The 19,144-nt window shown below is 57.2% G+C and overlaps 1 protein-coding gene and 1 long non-coding RNA gene across 8 annotated transcripts in view; one reads left to right on the top strand and one right to left on the bottom strand.

Moving 5' to 3' along the window:
- Positions 1-10,553, bottom strand: part of ITSN2 (intersectin 2) — a 55,338-nt gene extending 44,785 nt beyond the window's left edge. For 2 of the 7 annotated variants that reach the window (XM_074285336.1, XM_074285337.1), the window contains exon 1: positions 10,360-10,551. The gene's annotated coding sequence lies outside the window, so the exon portion shown is untranslated. Of the gene's footprint in view, positions 1-1,906; positions 5,722-5,751; positions 5,895-7,906; positions 8,007-10,359 lie in introns of those variants that run through there. The other 5 variants (XM_074285333.1, XM_074285331.1, XM_074285334.1 and 2 more) reach the window with 5 other exon arrangements.
- A 1,889-nt stretch (positions 10,554-12,442) lies between these two features.
- Positions 12,443-15,918, top strand: LOC141553885 (uncharacterized). Its single transcript, XR_012485707.1, has 2 exons — positions 12,443-12,546; positions 12,668-15,918. It is a non-coding gene; the product is annotated as an uncharacterized LOC141553885 (long non-coding RNA).
- Positions 15,919-19,144: the final 3,226 nt, after the last annotated feature.

Raw genomic sequence — 19,144 nt, 5'->3', positions numbered from 1 at the left:
CTACCTGCCTACCTATCACTGAGTCCAACTTCTAAGGAAAAGCCATTCCTCAACTGATAAATGATCAAAGTGTTTCAACAGGCAGTTCTGGGAGGAAGAGATCCAAGATATCAACCAACTTATGTAGATTCCTGAGCTCACAAACGATTAGGAGAAATGCAAATGCAAACTTTATTAGCATCACATTAGTGAGGCTGGCCAAAAGGGAAGGTGGGAAAGCTGGTATGCTAAAGCACACTTGGTGGGGCTGTGAACTGGGCCGGCTGTTCTGGAAAACAAGGTGGACATTTGGGAAGGGATTAGAGGAAGTTAGTGGGAAGGGGTCCAGAGGCACAAAAACAGGTACAGCAGTTTTTCTGTGGCAGCACAGGATGAGAAATTGAGGGAATGCTCATCCACTGGGGAATGGCTGAACAAGGGATGGTATGTGATAAGGCCAAAAAGAAAAGAGAGAGTTCAAGATAGAAATAATAAACAGGAAATTCCTGTCCGAGGAGGGGTAAAAGGAGATAATTTGAGATACAAAAGATTAAGAGAAATTCCTGTCTTATTTACAAATAACTCCCTGGATAACATCTCTGGGCAAACGTGGTTTGATGACCCTAGTTATGTATAAAAGGAATCTCTAAAATTGTTTTCCTTGCACCCGGTCTCCACCAGCCTTGTGCCCGCCAACTGGCGTCCCCTTGCCAGGCAGTTTGGCCTTCCTGGAGGCCAAATGCCTGTCTATCCCTTTCCTATCAACAAAGACTTTGTTTTGATACAGCCTTGAGTATCCCGCCCTTGGGTTACTTTGGGGAAGGAGAGAGGTTAATCAGAGCAGGAGGAGAAGAGCTGATCCACCTGGGCTTAGTGCCCAAATTTACTCCTCCTCAGTATGTAAATGGGATACACTGGTGCTGTGCTGTAAGAAACGGTGAAGGGGATAGTTTCAGAAAAACAGGCAAGACTTGTAGGACCAGACGCAGAGTAAAGTAAGCAGAACCAGGAGAACAATTTACAGATAATAACAGCAATACTGTAAAGACAAATAACTTTGAAAAACTTGGGAATGCTGATCAGCACCAAGACTAATGAGGCGATGGGAGTCACGAGTACAGACTGAAGCATCTTTTTGAAAGAATCTGTGGCCAAAGAAGAACTAGAGGACATTATGGAATACAAAATGGATCATCTTGAGTACATTAAGTTAAAAAAGTTTTTGTACAAACAAAAACAATGCAGAAAAGATTAGAAAGGAAGTAACTAATTGGGAAAAAAATTTTATATTCAAGGGTTCTGATAAAGGCTTCATTTCTAATATATGAAGAATTGACTCAAATTTATAAGAAATCAAGCCATTCTCCAATTGAAAAATGGTCAAAGAATATGAAGAGACAATTCTCAGATGATGAAATTGAAACTATATCCACTCACATGAAAGAGTGTTCCAAATCACTACTGATCAGAGAAATGCAAATTGAGACAACTCTGAGATACCAACACACCTGTCAGATTGGCTAAGATGACAGGAACCAATAATGATGAATGTTGGAGGGGATGTGGGGGAACTGGGACACTGATGCATTGTTGGGGGAGTTGTGAAAGAATACAACTGGGGTACTAATACACTATTGGTGGAACTATGAACGGATCCAACCTTTCTGGGGAACAATTTGGAACAATGCTCAAAAAAGTTATCAAACTGTGCGTACCCTGTTTTTACTGGGCTTGTATGCCAAAGAGATCTTAAAGAAGGGAAAGGGACCCACATGTGCAAAAATGTTTGTGGGACCCCTTTTGTAGTGACAAGGAACTGGAAACTGAGAGGATGCCCATCAGTGAGAGAATGGCTGAATAAATTATGGTACAAGAATGCTCTGGAATACTATTGTTGATGAGTCCGGAGGGGCCTGGAGACACTTACATGAGCCGATGCCGAGGGAAGTGAGCACCACCAGGGGATCATTGTACACGGCAACAACAAGACTATACAAGGATCCATTCTGCTGGTTGTGGCTCTTTTCAGCATTGAGCTAATTCAGGCTATTTCCGATGACCTTGTGATGGAGAGAGCCGTCTGCACCCAGAGAGAGAACTGTGGGGACTGGGGGTGGAGCACAACAGTTATTTCACTTTTTTGTTGCCGTTTGCTTGCATTTTGTTTTCTCTCATTTTTTCCCTTTTAGATCTGATTTTTCTTGTGCAGCATGATCATTGTGGACATATGGAAAAAAGAATTGCACAAGTCTAACAAATACTGGATTATTTTCTGTCTAGAGGGGTGGGGGAGGGGCTTAAAATTTGGACACAAGATGTTGCAAAAGGTAAATGTTGAAAATTATCTATGCACATGCTTTGAAAATAAAAAGCTTCAATAAAAATAAACAAAATGCCCATTTATCTCTTAAAAAAAAAAAAAAGCAATACCGGGGCAGCTAGGGGGCGCAGTGGATAGAGCACCAGCCCTGAATTCAGGAGGACCCGAGTTCAAATCTGGTCTCAGACACTTAACACTTCCTGGCTGTGTGACCCTGGGCAAGTCACTTAGCCCCAGCCTCAGGGAAAAAAAGCAATACCCTTTTTGAGGGAGGACAGGGCATAGCTAATGTGAAAATGGATAGTTTTGTTTTTCTTGCTTTCTCAATGGAGGTTTGCAGGAGGGAGAGAATTTCAATTTAAAAACAATGACCCCCCATCAGGCTGCGGTTCATCTGGGACCAGTGGCAGCGCTCCTTTCCATCCTTTTTTCAGCTTTCAGTTCCCACTTCAGGCATCGTTCTGAGCCATCCCCTTCACAGAGAAAAGAGAAGGACGCCCATTTCTCAAGATCCTCTCATCTCCTGTGAGCCAACCCCAACTCAGGAGCCAACGCTTCCTTTCTGGCCCATCGGCTGCCAAAGACCCCAAACTCGGCCTTATTTAAGCAGGCCTAAAGGCCACTCCCCAAGGGAAGAGAAGCTGCGGCCTTCCCTCCAGTTTTGGAGGAGAGGCCTCAGTCCCCCCACTGCTGTCTGTCTCGCCCACCTGAGGGCAGGAGCCGCCTTTGCTCGGCCTGGCGAATGGCAGCCCCGGCACACTCTCCCCCGCGAGGCCTTTCCCTAGCTTCCCATCCTCCTCTCACACCCCGAGGGTCTGGAAGCAGCAAGGCTGGCCTCCCTGTCCCGACTCTGCACCCTTGTCCCGCACACCTTTCCCAGTGGGGCCAGCTGCTCGTGCCATCCCCACCAAAGCTACCCTTCTGTCCACTCGAAATGACCGGGATGACCCCGGCCACGGCAAGAGTGGCAAAGACATGGCGGCGGGATCAAGTCGATGACGCAAGACTCCATCTTGCTCCGGCGAGGGGCGGGGAGCACGAGTGAGGCAGACCTTTCTTCACCTGCCCTTTCTTGGATTCCTTTCCTGCCATGGCTCACAGGGAAACCAGCGCTGCACGCCGGCCCATGCACCACTGACGGCACGGCCAGTCTTCTCAGAGGGGGGAGGGCCAAGATGGAGGATTTGGGACCGTTAAAAACGAATGTTACGACGGCGTACGTCTGCGAGCACACTGAGCTGTGAACCCGCTGCGCTCTGCTGCCCGCGCCACCAGAAGAGCCTACCAGGCGTGGAGTGAGCGTCCAAACCTCTGCTGGCTGCTGGAAATTCGCCCGGGGTCCGGCCTCCTCCGCCGGAGAGGAGGCTGCTTGTGGCAGGGACCCATTCTTGCCTTTTCTTGAACCCAAAGCATTTAGTTCTGTTTGGTGCCCGCCCCAAAGGCTTCTGAAGGCGCGCTGACTGGCAAGTGCAGCTCCCAGGGGGGAAAACAAGTCTTTCACTGAGCCTGCCCCTTCTTAAGGGGTTCTATCATTGCAAAACACCGTGACCCGGAAAACCGGGTGCCAAGTCCCAGGGTTCCCAACTCGAAAGGGAAGCCATCTCTGCCCACAAAGAGCTGAAGGTGAGCCGGAGGCCAGAGGGAAGGGGGGGCGGGGAAGTCCAGGAAAAGCCTCCTGACCTCAGGGCGGCTCGGCTCCAAAGCCAGGAGGCCAGGCCGGCTCAGGGCAGCTCAGCTGACCACAGGACACAGCCGCTGGGAAATCAGGCAGCAGGGGGCCCAGGCTTGGCCAGAAGGCCCCTTGCCGAGAGAGAGCTGGCCTCTGACCCCACCCAAAAAGCAGACATTCCAGGTGTCAGACTGGACCATGGTCCAACAGTAACAAGGATGAAGCCCACAGTGGGCCCCGACTCCCCGCAGGGAGAAAAGCGCTCTCCGAGGTCCTGAAAGCAGTAACCACGGGAGGAGGGGAAGCAGAGGGGCCCAGCAAGGCCCAGCCCTTCTCCTTAGACCCTGAGCCAGGGAAAAGTGCCCCCGGCTGTGGCATCTGGGCCCCCCCCACGTCCTCTGACTCTCCCTGGGCAGCGCCCATCCCCCGCTGGCTCCGAAGAAGCAGACGGGGCAAGCGCTGAAGTCGGCACGGGGAGTGAGCGAGTCTGATCCCAAGTCCGACTCCCTCTCCCAGGGGAGAGGAGCTGGGAAGGAAGGGAAGGGCCGCACGCTCCCTGGGAAGGGTTTCGGAAAGCTCGGCTGATGCTTCCCCTCCCAGGGAAGCCCCCCCTCGTACGCGTACAGGCCCCAGTGGGAAGCCGGCTCCCGAGGCAGGGGGCTCCTTCTGGTCTCTGGGGCAGGTCTGCTGATGCTTGGGGGGGGAGGGGCCTGTGCCAGCCCAAGTCCTTTAATAAGAGGGATCATTACTGACTTACAAGTCAGATTGAAGGTGAAACGTGGAAAAAACAAAACAGGAGCACGGGGGAGGGCTCATAACGACAGAGGGAAGCCCTTGCCCCCTCCCTCGGAGGCACCAGCAGAGAGCCAGAAGCTTCCCCCTGGCTCCTGAGCAAGGAGCACAGCTTCTCAGACGTCTCTCAAGGCCCCGGGCCCGCTTCCTCCACAGCCACCTCTGGGTCGGGTCCTGGTTCTGAGCGTCGGCCGAACGCCTGGCAAGCTCTGGGTTTGCAGGGGGGGTTGGGCTCGGCCTGGGGGGCCCCCTGGGGCAGGAGTGGAATCCAGCTTTCCAATTCCACTCCCCGCTTCTCTCCAATAACAAGAGCAGGGAAACCCGGCACGGAGGAACGACACGGACCGGAAGAAGCTGCGCGACTGCCCCGACCGCGAAGCCCCAAGGGAGGAGCCCGGGGCCCTGGAAGGGGGTCAGGGAAGGACTGGAGGGGCGGACTGTGCCCATGATGCTGACTGGGGGACACAGGGCTCCTTTCCCGACCTGGTTTCTTCCTTTCAGAAAGATGTCTGGGTAGGGAGGGGCCATCGATTCAGAAATGAAGACAAAGTAAAATCAAAAGGCGACCAGAACCCCGACAAGGGCAGGAGTTAGGATGACACGGTGAGAACTCAGGTTGTCTGCGCAGTTCTCTGCTCACAATTCACACCTTTGGTTCGGGCCTTTAAAGGGAGTTTTTGGACTTCTGAGGGAGCAAGTTCATTGGCTGAAGTATTTCCCCAAGCTGCGCTCTCTGCTAGGATAAAAGAGGAGGGCGGGAGGGCAAGGAGTGAGTCTACTCTGGGACAGAGTGGGGGCAGCACTCTGGAGGAAGAAGAGGCGCGAAGGCAGTCCCCGAGGACAACTTAGAGACGGCCGGCCCTAACACTGACAGAAAGCTTTGTCTGTAATATTGGGGGGCCCTAGAATGACTCTGGCTAACCTGAGGCCCAAGGCTGGCAGCCCTCCTCTCCCGTACCACACCTGCAAACCCTGGGTTGCCCCTAATTACCCTGTAATAGCAGGAACACTCCTCCATCTTCCTGATCCAAGTCAAAACGGCCAGTGCGAAGAAACTCCCCCCGCCCACTTGGGCAGTGCCAGGCTCTCTCCCCCGAGCCAAATGACCGGGGGGCACCATGGGACCCAGCTGCCCACCAGAAGCTTACATTCTATCAAAATCCAGCTAGCGAATGCAAGTTGCCTTGACGAGGAGGGGGCTGAGTCCCGGAAGCAGCAAGGAGGTCCCCTCGGGGGACGAGGGCCCACAGAGCCAGCATAGCCAGCGTGTCGGGCCCTGGGCTCCCCCGACGTCGCCCGGCCGGTCCGCCACAGACGACCGGGGAGTCAGGTTCAAGACGGGTTAGAGAGGCAGGCCTTCCAGACCACCCCCCACCAGGTGCTTCCTGATCTGCGTGTTGCCCCCAGACAGAAGAGCTAAGTTAGTTCTGGGTGTGGGGGCTGTTTCCTTCGTGCCAGGGAAGTGAGCCGGTTCCCAGGGACTGGCAGACTGCCTCGCCCACCCTTGGCTCCGCCCGATCCCTCCCACTCGCCCCTCTTTCGCATCCAGACCCTTCAGCACCTTCTTGAGCCCCCCCCCACTTGTCCCAGAGTCCTGCTGGGCCCCAGCCTGGCCGCCCTCCCAGCTCATGGGCTGCTGCTCCGCCGGGGCAGGCCCGGGGTGGCCGCCCGCCCCCTGCCCTCCCCCCATCCTCCTCCTCACGCCTCAACCCCCTCAGCCGGCAGTTTCCTGACAACATGGAGGCCATTTGTTATGAGCTCCCCTTCCTTCTTCCTCTCACCTCATCCCCCCCCCCCGCCCGGCTCCCAGGGAGGGGGCCCCATCTTCCTGCCAAGGCAGAGCCCTCCTTCTGCGCTCCCTCCAATCTGGCCTCGGACACTCATTAAGGGGTGACCTGGGCAAGTCCCTCATCTGGAAAATGAGCTGAAGAGGCGGCTGCAGTCTTGGCCAAGGAAAACCCGAGCGGGGCCCAGACGGTGGTGACCCCTGCCAGGCGGCGCGCCGAGGGCTTTCTCTCGGGTTCCTCTGCCGGGGGCCGTCACTGCCCACCTTGCGGGCGAGGACCCCGAGGCGAAGGCGAACGTTTGCCCAGCTAAGAAGCAAACTCTGCTTCTGTGAGGCCCAAGGACCCCCCTTCCCCCACCGCGGGGCTCTGCTGGCTTCCAACCACTTCCGGGATCCAGTCTGGAACGGAGCCGCCCCTCGGAGCTCGGCCCCGGGCCCCAGACCCTCCCGCTGAGATTCCCGTTTCTCCGGTCTCCCCTTCTCCGCTCCAGGCCTGAGGAGCGGCGAGCCCCGGTCTTGGCAAGCTCGCCAGCGCCTGCCTGGCACAGACCCCCCCCCCCCCAGGAGAGTCCGGGCACAAAGCGGCCTCGAGGGGCGGGCTCCCGACTCTGCCTTCCTCCGTGGGCCCGAGCGGGGCGGGCTTCCTTCCTGCTGCCACAAAGGCCGGAATGTGATTCACCTCTGCATCCGGGAACGGGCCGCGCCACTGCCCTGACTCACCCTGGCACTGCCCCCGCCCAGGGCTTCCCCCCCACGCTGGTCGGCGGCCCTGCCCAGAGCCCTGCGGCTTCTTGGCCGGTCTCTCCCCACTGCAGCAAGCTGTCCCTTCGGGCTTGACCACATCCCTCCTCTGACAACAAAAGCCAGTCGGCAGGAGGGCCGGGAGCCGGGCACCGGGGAGGAAGAGCCACGCTCGGCCCTGACGCCAAGTGCCCGGGCCAATGCCCCTGCACCAGAGGCTATGGCAGCCGCCCAAGGGACACGGGCAGTGGGGGGGAGGGACTGCCCGAGGCCACCCGGTGGGCCCCCCCCCCCCCCCCCCCCCCCCCCCCCGTCCCTCAACCTCATCTCCCCCCAGGCTCGGAACTGTGCCAGCCAGCTCCCTCCAAGTTCGGAGGGAGGCTCCACCCCAGCCCCCCGGGCTCAAAGGGACACATTTGGGCCACAGAAAGACAAGGAGAAATAACGGCAGGGCCAGCCAGGAGCGTTTCCTGAGTGCTGAGTCGGCAGTTAGAGCTTCCGACTCCCCAGGCCCCCCCTGCCCAGGGTGCCCCCCCTTCTGCTCCGACCAGCTTCCTCAGGCTTTCCGGCAGGCTGACTGGCGGCCCACGAGCCCCGAGCGGGGCCCAGATCTACCGACCTTGCAAGTCTGCTTCCAGCGCCGACAAGGAGACCCCAACTCGGGGAGGGCCCCCCCCCCTGCCGAGCTCATCGCAGGCCTCCTGCGCCCCAGCCCCGGGGGAGTCCTCACCCAGCTGGCCCCGGGCACTGGCGCGGGAGAGGGGGGGGGCGGGCACTGGCGGGGGGGGGGGGGGGGGGGGGAGGGGAGGGCGGGCACTGGCGGGGAGGGGGAGGGCAGGCACTGGCGCGGGGGGGGGGGGGGGGGAAGGGGGGGCCCGGACACTGGGGGGGGGGAGGGGCCGGGCCTTTCTCAGTTCTGCCTCCGCCGCCGGCACTTGGGCCCAGCTTTCCTTCTGCCCTGCCAGGCGCCCCACTAATGCCCGCTGCGTGAGCCTGCAGCGGCCTTGGCGGCACCGCCGGAGTCAGAACGGACCTTCGGGGCAGACTCCTCCCCCCTTCTCTAATTAAGAATGTGCTGAGACCCCCATGACCCCGGACACTGGACCTGGCAGCGTTCTGAGGGAGAGGAAGTTCGCCCTGTGAGGCGCCCACAGCGCGCTCTGCCCGGGAGGAATCCCCGCGCCCCGAGAGCAGAAAAGCGGCCCGTCCGAGTCCCGGACCCAATGCCACCGGGACGAGGCGGGGGCCACGGCCAGCCCTGGATGCCCAGCGCTGCCTGGGAAAAGCGAGGGCGGCTTCGGGCAGCAGCAGCCGACAGCGAGAAGAAAAGGGAGCTGAGGAAGGATGACGGCTCCTCCTCCCTTTTCCAGCCCCGGCCCATCGGGAAGCTCGGCCGCGGAGCACGGGCCGGTTCTCTGGGCGGCCCGAGAACGCCAGTCTGGAACCGGGACGCAGCTTCTGACAGAAAGGGTCAGGGAGGAGGCAACACCCGGGCCCTCTGCGAGGAGCCCCCCCCCCCCCCCAGCGTGAGGAGGAGCCCGGCCTTTCACTCAGCAGGAGCCCCCTCCCCCCCCCAGGAGCCCGGCCTTTCACTCAGCAGATGGAGACGGGCAGAGGCGGGGCCAAGGGCGGCCACATCTGGCCCCGAGGCCCCTCCAGAAAGATTCCCTCCAAAACACTCCCGGCCCGAAGCCCGCCAGACCGGCGCCCAGCAACGGGCTGGCGGAGGCCCCGCTGCTCCCTCTGGAGAGCCCCGAGCAGCCCTGGCCCACGAGACCAAGGGAGCCAGGGCACGAGGTCACGCAGGTCTCCGGGGCTCCCATTAAACAGCTCCGCCTGGCGCAGAATCGGAGAGGAGAAAGGCAAAGGCCTTCCCGGGACCCCCCCCAGCCCGGGACAACCCCCAGCCCGGGGCGCGAAAACGAGCTGGCGCCCCGACAGAGACCCCGGAGCGCCCTGCCCAGCCGCCGGAAGGCGGGACGCCGAGCCTCGGCCCGGGGAGGCTGGGGGCCGGGACCGCGGAGCCGGGACTTCTGGGGAGCCAGGAGCGTGAAGGCGGGAGGGAGGCCTGGGCTACTCAGGACAGGGAAGAGTGAAAATGCACCTGGGGGGAGCAAGATGGACCCCCACCTCCTCTGGGGCGCTCCCCGGCCTCCGGACCCCGGCCTCCGCAGGAGCACGGCGAAGGCCTCGCAGCCTCTGGGGGCGCAGGGCCTGGACTCCGGCCTCCTGGGGAGCCGCCGGCTCTGAGGGGGCCTGTCACAGGGAGCCGCTGCAGCAGGGGTGTCCTCTCTGCCCCTCCGCCCCCCTCCCCCCTCCCCCCCAGGAGCCCGGCCAGGCCTGCTGGGGGGAGGGGTAAATCACAGCAGGGGGAGGCGGGATCTACTGGGGCCGGGGCCTCTGCCCCCTCTCAGTGGTTCCTGCAAGAGTCCGAGGAGGGAGGGAGAGCACTGGGGGGCGGAGGTCAGAGAGTCACCCCCCAAGCGCAGGCCCCAGTCACTGAGGAGGAAGCGCGCTGTCCCCGCCCCCCTCCCGCCCCCCTCCCTGGTGACTGCTCTAGCCCAAGGAGAGGGCGTGGGGCTGCACTGGGGGAGGGGACGGGTTAGAGGTCAGAGCCCCCCAGAAGCGCAGACCAGTTACAGGGGGGAGGGGGAACATCCCTGTCCCTCTTCGGTCACTGCGGGTGCGGGTTAGAGGTCAGACCCCCCCAGAAGCGCAGCCCAGTCACGGGACTCGTGACTAGCGCTCCCCACGGCCGCGGGAGGCTCCGGCTCAGCCCCAGGGCCCCGCGGCTCCCGCCTCCCCCTTCCTCCGCCTCCGTGACCGCCTCCACTTCCCCGGCGCAGCGCCCCCCGCAGGGCGGAGCGAGGGCCGCACTTGTCCCAGCGCCCCCCCCTCGAGCCGCGCGTGGGCAGCCCCGCAGCCCACGGCCCGGGGACCGCGGAGCCGGAGCTCGGCCGCCGCCCCCGCCTCCCCCGGCCCCGCCGCGGCCAGGAAGTCACCACCGGAAGAGGGGCCTCCTTCCTGCTTCCGGCTTCCTGCGCCCCCGCATCCCCCCCGCGCGCCCCCAACCTGCAGCCGTCCGCCGCCTCTGCCTCCGCTTCCGCCTCCGCCGCCGCCTGGCCGCCCGCGGGGATCCGCCGCAGGGGTCCCGACGGCGCTCCGGAGCCGGCGAACCAGGAGCGCCGAGCGAAACAGCTGCTGCGCCGCCTGTCAAAGCCGCCTGTCAGCTCCGCTCGGCCCCGCCCCGACGTCACCGCCGCGTCACCTCACGTCACCGCGCCCGCCGGGACGTCATGTTACGGCCTTCCGAGGGAAGCCGGGGGCGGAACCTGGAGAGCGAGGGGGCGGAGATTGGACGGTGGAAGCTGAAGGCGAGACCAGAAGGGGCGGGGCCAAGAAGGAGCCCCCCCCCCCCCCACCTCCCCAAGGGGACTGGGAGAGCGAGGGGCCTGGATCGAAAGGGGGAGGTGTCCTGTGAAGTCTGGCGAGATTAGGCGGGGCGGAGGAGGGGTTGAAAGGGACGGGGCCCGGAAAGACCTAGGGAGAATGAGGAGGCGGGGCCGGAGAGGGCCGGGACATAAAGCGGGAGGCGAGGCTGGGAAGGGCGGGGCCTAGCAAGGAGACCTTTCAAGGAGACCCGGAGAGCGAGAGGGCGGAGCATGAAACAGGAGGCGAAGCTAAGAAGGGCGGGGCCTAGCAAGGAGACCTAGAGAGCGAGAGGGCGGGGCCTGAAACGAGAGGCGAGGCTAAGAAGGGCGGGGCCTAGCAGGACTACTCTGAGACCGGGAGAGCGAGAGGGCGGAGCCTGGCCCAAGGGGCGGGTCAGAATTCCAGCCCCTTACGGGCCAATCCCTCCCCGCGTGCCGGTGGCTTGGCCCTCTCCAGGCGGACCCTGAAGCAGCGTTAACGGGTATGAGGGGGCGCAGCTTCCCGGGAGATGCCGCGATAACTCGGGAGCGCCGCTGACCCCCGAGTTTCCGAGGCCCCGAGGAGGTGCGGCGGCCCCTTCCCCTCCATCAGTCCGGCTCCTGCCGCGTTCCCGGCCCGACTCTCCCAAAGTTTGCCCTTGACTTGGGAGCGGGGCGGAGCCTGCCTCCAAACCAGGCTGGAACCCCACCCTTTCGGGGTCTCCTTAACCCCCGCGGGTAGAAGTTGCCATGACACCCTGCAGTGTTAAAGTAACCTAGATAAATATTTTTAAAAAGACAAATTGCAGTTTGTAGAAAAAATTAACAGCGAAGTGAAAAAGGGGAGAAATTCATTTTATTTTTAACTATATCGTTATAGAGATCACAGAACCCACACCCCAAAGACACAAAAAGGTAATATTCTAGTGGTGATAGGGAGCCCCGGCAGTTCCAGGTGAAGGGCGTGGCCAGGGTTGTTCTTTAGGGAGCGCCTGCGTGGGGGGCCTGGGGGCCGGACTCAGGAAAGGTGCCTGTGGCTCCGCCGTACTCCTCGGCTTCCTCCCCTCCCTCCCCAGCGAGGAGCTCCGGACGTGGCTCCGGGTGACCGGTCCATCTCTCCTGCCCCTGCGGCTTCCGGGCGTTGCGCTGGTTTCGAAGCTGCGGAGGGAGGGATGCCGCTCTCTGGGCTCCCCCACTTTCCTCCTTGGCGGCCCTGGCAGGGCAGCCCCTTCCCCACCCAGTAAGAAAAAGGAGAGACTCCTCCCAAGAACCCTCAGCCCGTTATCTCTCAGCCCCCGCTGTCTCTCAGCCCCCCCCCCCCCCCCCCCCCCCCCGTCTCTCAGCCCCCGCTGTCTCTCAGCCCCCCGCTGTCTCTCAGCCCCCCCCCCGCTGTCTCTCAGCCCCCCCGCTGTCTCTCAGCCCCCCCCCGCTGTCTCTCAGCCCCCGCTGTCTCTCAGCCCTCGTTATCTCTCAGACCCCCATTACTGCTCTCCATCCTGGGCGCTGCCTGCACTAACGCATGGGAGGACCCGGTTTCCAGACCCACAGCCTGAGTTGCTGAATGGAAGCACAGCCGCGGAACATTCCAGATGTTTTGCTCCTAGGCCGCTGTGGTCCAGGGGCCTCAGGAGGCCGAGATTGGTTGTTCCGCCTGGGCCCCCTCGGAGAGCAGTGCCTGACACAGGGCCTGGGGATGGCCAGAGGGTGCAGAGCCACCCGCACCCACCATCTTCCCCCAGGAGCCTGGGGGGGCGGGTAGGAGCTCTCTATAAGGAAAATCACTGTAATCCTTGGGCCTGGGACTCAGGCGAGACTCCAAGGAAAGCTGACTCCCTGATGACCGTTTCAGGTGAGGGAGGAGGAGGAGGAGGGACGGTTGGGCCCCCAGCAGCGGCAGTCCCTTCGGGTTGCCTCATTCAGAGCCCCCACGTGTTTCTGACCTGGTTGTGTCTGCTCTTTCCTGATTACAGGTGATATGGATCAGATGACAATCTTTTGACCTTCAGAAAGTAGAAAAATCAGAAATCTGCCGCCCCAAACCGCACAGGAGCCAGTGCTCAGCAGAGATGGGCTTGAGGAGCTTTGCCAGTGTCCAGAGGGACACTGGACGAACCTCCCAGCACTTTGGGGCTCCCTCAGCCCCACACCGGCAGATGGGGGTCACGAGAGGGGCTGCTGCTACACTGTCAAGCTCCCAAGAGCAACCCTTTGGGTCTCCCTTCCCTGACACTAGCTTTTGCACCCCCACTGAGTCTCTTTTTCTTTAAGTCAGGCAACAGGCTCCGTTCTTTAGCAAAGGCTCAGTCCCACTCGGATGGAACGGGCAGAGCAACAGTTAGAAATTCTTTCTCCCAAAACTAGAGTGCACCCTCTCACATCCCCGCATATTATGTGGGAGCAGGAAGAGCGGGCGGGGCAGTGCAGGGCCTGGGCAGCTGGAGGCCTTCAGATGTCCTTCGTCATTCCAGAGCAAGGTCTTTCAGGCCTGTAAGGGACACTCCAGGGACAAGTGGAAAAACTTGTAATTCCAGGGAGAAAAGGAAAGGAGTTTAGCTCTTCTTCCACCTTCCCCTAGGAGCAATCACCACAATAAACATCAGGTGACAGGAACTTCTGGGATTTCTGAGCTGGATGCTGGTGCTGAGAAGGAGGTGATTTTCACAACTGTGATTTTTTCAAGGGAAAGGATGATGCTGGAGCTGACCATCTTGTCTTGGGGTTCAGCACCATGAAGTATCTCGAAAAAATTTGCAGGCTCGATCCATCTCCAAGTCAAGGGGCCAAGTTTATTATAATTGCAACATTAATTAAAGTCCAAAAGAAATTAGGAAAGAACCATATGCAAAAAGATAAATTTATAGAGAAAAACTGAGAGACCAGGTGCTTCACGTCACTGATCTGCTCATTTTATGGCTTAAAGGTAGAGTCGAAGAGTGGTCCAGTTCTGATTTTGTGCACAGATGTAGTACCCATAATTCCTTGGAAAGAACTCAAGGGGTGAGGGGTGTGTGGAGGAGAACTTTCCGGAGGTGAATTTTTAGGTCAGGTAGCAGACCCCCAATTTTGTCCTGTGCCTGCGTCAACTTTTAAGTACCTCATGATCGTTGTTTATTAGTCTCAGAAACTCATCACTGACTGACAGGCAATGTTGGATAACACGTCAATGTTAACTGACAGCCAGCAGCATCGGTGGCCATATGGAGTAAACCGAGGCAGGATAATCTAGGTCGAGAAACACATCATTTCCCCCTGACCCTCCCAAGGCCAGGTGGCATTGCTGGCAGGAAAGGCTTGGGCACTACTCTTTTTTTTTTTTTTTTTTTTTTTTATAGAATGTTTTTCCCCCAGTATATATGCATGAGTAATTTTTTTTATAATATTATCCCATGTATTCATTTTCCCAAATTATCCCCCCCTCCCTCCCCCCGATGACAGGAAATCCCATACGTTTTACATGTGTTACAATATAACCTAGATACACTATATGTGTGTAAATACCATTTTCTTGTTGCACATTAATTATTAGATTCCGAAGGTATAAGTAACCTGGGTAGAGAGACAGTAGTGCTAACAGTTTACATTCACTTCCCAGTGTTCCTTCTCTGGGTGTAGTTGTTTCTGTCCATCATGGATCAGCTGGAAGTGAGTTGGTTTTTCTTTATGTTGAAGATTTCCACTTCCATCAGAATACATCCTCATACAGTATTGTTGTTGAAGTGTACAGTGATCTTCTGTTTCTGCTCCTGTCAGTCTCTCCAAGCCTCTCTGTATTCCTCCTGCTGGTCATTTCTTACAGAACAATAATATTCCATAACCTTCATATACCACAATTTACCCAACATTCTCCAATGGATGGACATCCATTCATCTTCCAGTTTCTAGCTACAACAAAAAGAGCTGCCACATTTTGGCACATACAGGTCCCTTTCCGCTCTTTAGTATTTCCTTGGGATATAAGCCCAGTAGTAGTATGGCTGGGTCAAAGGCTATGCACAGTTTGATAACTTTTTGGGCATAGTTCCAGATTGCTCTCCAGAATGGCTGGATTCTTTCACAACTCCACCAACAATGTATCAGTGTCCCAGTTTTCCCACATCCCCTCCAACATTCATCATTATTTGTTCCTGTCATCTTAGCCAATCTGACAGGTGTGTAGTGGTATCTCAGAGTTGTCTTAATTTGCATTTCTCTGATCAGTAGTGATTTGGAACACTCTTTCATATGAGTGGATATAGTTTCAATTTCATCATCTGAGAATTGTCTGTTCATATCCTTTGACCATTTATCAATTGGAGAATGGTTTGATTTCTTATAAATTAGGGTCAGTTCTCTATATATTTTGGAAATGAGACCTTTGTCAGAACCTTTAACTGTAAAAATATTTTCCCAATTTGTACTTCCCTTCTAATCTTGTTTGCATTAGTTTTGTTTGTGCAGAAACTTTTTAATTTGGTGTAATCAAAATTTTCTATTTTGTGATCAATAATGATCTCTAGTTCTCCTCTGGTCATAAATTCCTTCCTCCTCCACAGGTCTGAGAGGTAGACTATTCTCTGTTCCTCTAATCTATTTATGATCTCATTCTTTATGCCTAAATCATGGACCCATTTTGATCTTATCTTGGTATATGGTGTTAAGTGTGGGTCCATATCTAATTTCTGCCATACTAATTTCCAGTTTTCCCAACAGTTTTTTCCAAATAATGAATTTTTATCCCTAATGTTGGTATCTTTGGGTTTGTCAAAGATTAGATTGTTATAGATGTACCTTTTTTGTCCTTTGTATCTAATCTGTTCCACTGATCGACTGGTCTATTTCTTAGCCAATACCAAATGGTTTTGGTGACTGCTGCTATATAATATAGCTTTAGATCAGGTACACTTAGTCCACCTTCCTCTGACTTTTTTTTTCATTAGTTCCCTTGCAATTCTCGACCTTTTATTTTTCCATATGAATTTTGTTATTTTTTCTGGGTCATTAAAAGAGTTTCTTGGGAGTCTGATTGGTATAGCACTAAATAAATAGATTAGTTTGGGGAGTATTGTCATCTTTATTATATTCTCTCGGCCTATCCAAGAGCACTGAATGTCTTTCCAATTATTTAAATCTGACTTTATTTTTGTGGCAAGTGTTTTGTAATTTTGCTCATGTAAGTCCTGACTATTCTTTGGTAGATGGATTCCCAAATACTTTATACTCTCAACATTTGTTTGGAATGGAATTTCTCTTTGTATCTCTTGCTGTTGCATTTTGTTGGTGATATATAAGAATGCTGAGGATTTATGTGGATTTATTTTGTATCCTGCCACTTTGCTAAAATTCTGAATTATTTCTAATAACTTTTTAGCAGAGTCTTTGGGGTTCTCTAAGTATACCATCATGTCATCTGCAAAAAGTGACAGTTTAATTTCCTCATTTCCTACTCTAATTCCTTGAATCTCTTTCTCGGCTCTTATTGTTGGCCACTACTCTTGAAAGGGAAGTAAAATGAGTTTGATGGGCCGTTTGAACAATTTCATATGGAAATGGAAAAGGAAGCAAACAAGCATTTATCGACCCCCTGCTCTGGGCCAGACACTGTGCCAACTTACAACTGTGACCATGAGAGGCAGGCACAGTTATGATCTGCTTTATGGGTGGGAGAACGGATGCACACCAGTCACACAGCTAGTAAATGTCTGAGAGCACCCTGAACTAGACTCTGCTACGCTCCACTTTTGCATCTAATCTGTTACAGTAGCACCTAGATGCAGAGTGCTAAGAAATGGCCTGATTCCTGGGCCTAGTGTAAAGGCACTAAATGAATGAGTAAATGCAGCCCTTCCTCCTTGGTGTGGCTCCCCACAGTCCCACTTTCTAGCCCGAGAAGCTTGCCTCCTATTTTACTGAAAAATAAGAGGCTCTTCAAAGAGAGCTCCTTTTTCTCCTCTCCTCCTCATCTCATAGCATTCAGGGGCCTTCGGCCCTTTCTCCTGTGCCTCATGAGAAGAAATGACTCTACTTTTTACCAAAGCAAACCTTACCTCATGCACAAGAGGCCATTCTCTGCTGAATCTTAACTCTGTTCTTCTCCATTGACTTCCTTTTTTTTCCCTGAGGCTGGGGTTAAGTGACTTGCCCAAGGTCACACAGCTAGGAGGTGTTAAGTGTCTGAGACTGGATTTGAACTCGGGTCCTCCTGAATTCAGGGCTGGTGCTCTATCCACTGCACCACCTAGCTGCCCCCATCCACTGACTTCTTCCCCACAGGCCCATGGCTCCTTAATCCTGGAAAAGGGCTCTTCTGACTACTGCATCCCTGCTAAATATCCTTTCTCTTCTGCCCTTTGTAGGTAAACTCCCCAAGGAGGCCATCTACACTAGCAGCCTTCCACTCTCCCCTCTAACTCTCCTCTTGACTCTTTCCTCCTCCTTCTATCGTGAACCTTCTCTCCAAAGGGACCCAAGCCGCTTCTCAGTCCTCCTCCTGACCTGAGAGCTGCCTGGGACTCTAGTCTCCGGGTTTTCAGCATATTCCTATCTTTTTTTGCTGGATCCTCCTCTAGCTCATTCCTTCTGACCTTCGGGGTCCTGCAGGGGTCTGTCCTGGATCCTGCCCCGTGCGCTTCGCTCTATACTACTGCATTTGTGATTTCGTCAGCTCCTGCGGATTGAAGTCTTTTTCTGTACCGATGACGGTGCGCTAGGTGGTACAGTGGTTAGAATGTTGTCTTCCTGGTGAAGTCACTTAACCTTTTCACCCCAATTTCCTCATCTGTAGCAGGAGCTGGAGAAGGCCTTGGCAAATCACGGCAATATCTGCGTCACGCGGAGCCGGCACGGTGGAACAATGCTGACGATTTTCACGTCTACCTTTACTGCCCTAAACTCTCGGCTGACCTTCAACCTCGCGTCTCCACCTGCCTTTCAAACTTCTTGAACTGGCTAATCAGCGGACATTTCAAACGGTCAGCATGTCCCAGCAGGACGCATGACCTCTGCCCCAAAGCCTCCCTCTCACTCCCTTCCCCCTAGTGCTGAGGGCCGATTGTGCCTTCTCATTCTCATCACCTCCCCACCTCCATCTGGCCTCTGCAGCATCTCTCCCACAAGCCCCCTCTCCATATCTGCCTCAGTTTCCCCCACTACGAAATGGGGTCTATATTAGCCTCTACCTCCCCATGTGGGAGCGTGCCTGGCACATAATCCACACTTCCTTTCACCTCCTGTCCTGACTCCAGGGCTTCTTCTCTGCCCCTGCTCTCCCTCTTCCTCCTCACCTCCCGGCACGGGCCAAGTTCCTTCTGCAGGAGCCTCCTCTGGCACTTGGATGTGTTCCCCCTTGTCTGGCTAGGTCTTCCTTCCGCACAGAACCCCGAGATCTTTCAGAGCAAAGACTTTTCTTGGCGCGTTCGGTTCTTAGAACTGTAGCTGGCATCTAGGAAGGGAAACGAGCGGGGTGCCCGGCCTCGCACCGAGTGCTCCGTGCTCACAGCAGTCCCCGGCCCGGCTCTTCTGCAGGGCCTCGCACCGAGTGCTCCGTGCTCACAGCAGTCCCCGGCCCGGCTCTTCTGCAGGGCCTCGCACCGAGTGCTCCGCGCTCACGGCAGCAGGGGGCCGGCTCTTCCGCACGGCCTCGCACCGAGTGCTCCGCGCTCACGGCAGCCCCCGGCCCGGGCTCTTCCGCACGGCCTCGCACCGAGTGCTCCGCGCTCACGGCAGCCGGGGCCCGGCTCTTCCGCACGGCCTCGCACCGAGTGCTCCGTGCTCACAGCAGTCCCCGGCCCGGCTCTTCTGCAGGGCCTCTCACTGAGTGCTCCGCGCTCACGGCAGCCGGGGCCCGGCTCTTCCGCACGGCCTCGCACCGAGTGCTCCGCGCTCACGGCAGCCCCCGGCCCGGGCTCTTCTGCACGGCCTCGCACCGAGTGCTCCGCGCTCACGGCAGCCGGGGCCCGGCTCTTCCGCACGGCCTCGCACCGAGTGCTCCGCGCTCACGGCAGTCCCCGGCCCGGCTCTTCCGCAGGGCCTCTCACCGAGTGCTCCGCGCTCACGGCAGCCGGGGCCCGGCTCTTCCGCACGGCCTCGCACCGAGTGCTCCGCGCTCACGGCAGTCCCCGGCCCGGCTCTTCCGCAGGGCCTCTCACCGAGTGCTCCGCGCTCACGGCAGCCCCCGGCCCGGGCTCTTCTGCACGGCCTCGCACCGAGTGCTCCGCGCTCACGGCAGCCGGGGCCCGGCTCTTCCGCACGGCCTCGCACCGAGTGCTCCGCGCTCACGGCAGTCCCCGGCCCGGCTCTTCCGCAGGGCCTCGCACCGAGTGCTCCGCGCTCACGGCAGCCGGGGCCCGGCTCTTCCGCACGGCCTCGCACCGAGTGCTCCGCGCTCACGGCAGTCCCCGGCCCGGCTCTTCCGCAGGGCCTCTCACCGAGTGCTCCGCGCTCACGGCAGCCGGGGCCCGGCTCTTCCGCAC

Source organism: Sminthopsis crassicaudata, chromosome 2 (genome assembly GCF_048593235.1).
Source record: "Sminthopsis crassicaudata isolate SCR6 chromosome 2, ASM4859323v1, whole genome shotgun sequence".
Classification (NCBI taxonomy): domain Eukaryota; kingdom Metazoa; phylum Chordata; class Mammalia; order Dasyuromorphia; family Dasyuridae; genus Sminthopsis; species Sminthopsis crassicaudata.
Note: the sequence above shows the minus strand (reverse complement) of the source record. Positions and strands in the feature narration are given on the sequence as shown.